The 230-nt window shown below is 15.7% G+C and overlaps 1 protein-coding gene across 1 annotated transcript in view; it reads right to left on the reverse strand.

The window, feature by feature from the left end:
- Positions 1-230, reverse strand: part of LOC115238613 (sterile alpha and TIR motif-containing protein 1) — a 19967-nt gene that overhangs the window by 10865 nt on the left and 8872 nt on the right. The gene's annotated exons all lie outside the window — the stretch shown is intronic.

Consider the following 230-nt stretch of genomic DNA (forward strand, 5'->3'; position numbering starts at 1 on the left):
AAAAAAAAGAAATAACTGTTAAAAATATCATTTCAATGTTTTATTTATCCTAGACTTTCTATTTTTTATCACGCTTAATTTGAGAATCAAACAATATTATCATAATGTTCAACGATATTAATATAATGTTTTTAATTGCAATTGATTAATTTCTCTTATATGTATATGTATATTAAAATTCATATCTGATAAAATTAAAAATATAAAATAATATAGATAAAATATAAAAT

The sequence above is a fragment of the Formica exsecta genome, unplaced genomic scaffold, assembly GCF_003651465.1.
Source record: "Formica exsecta isolate Colony F162 unplaced genomic scaffold, ASM365146v1 scaffold352, whole genome shotgun sequence".
Taxonomy (NCBI): Eukaryota; Metazoa; Arthropoda; class Insecta; order Hymenoptera; family Formicidae; genus Formica; species Formica exsecta.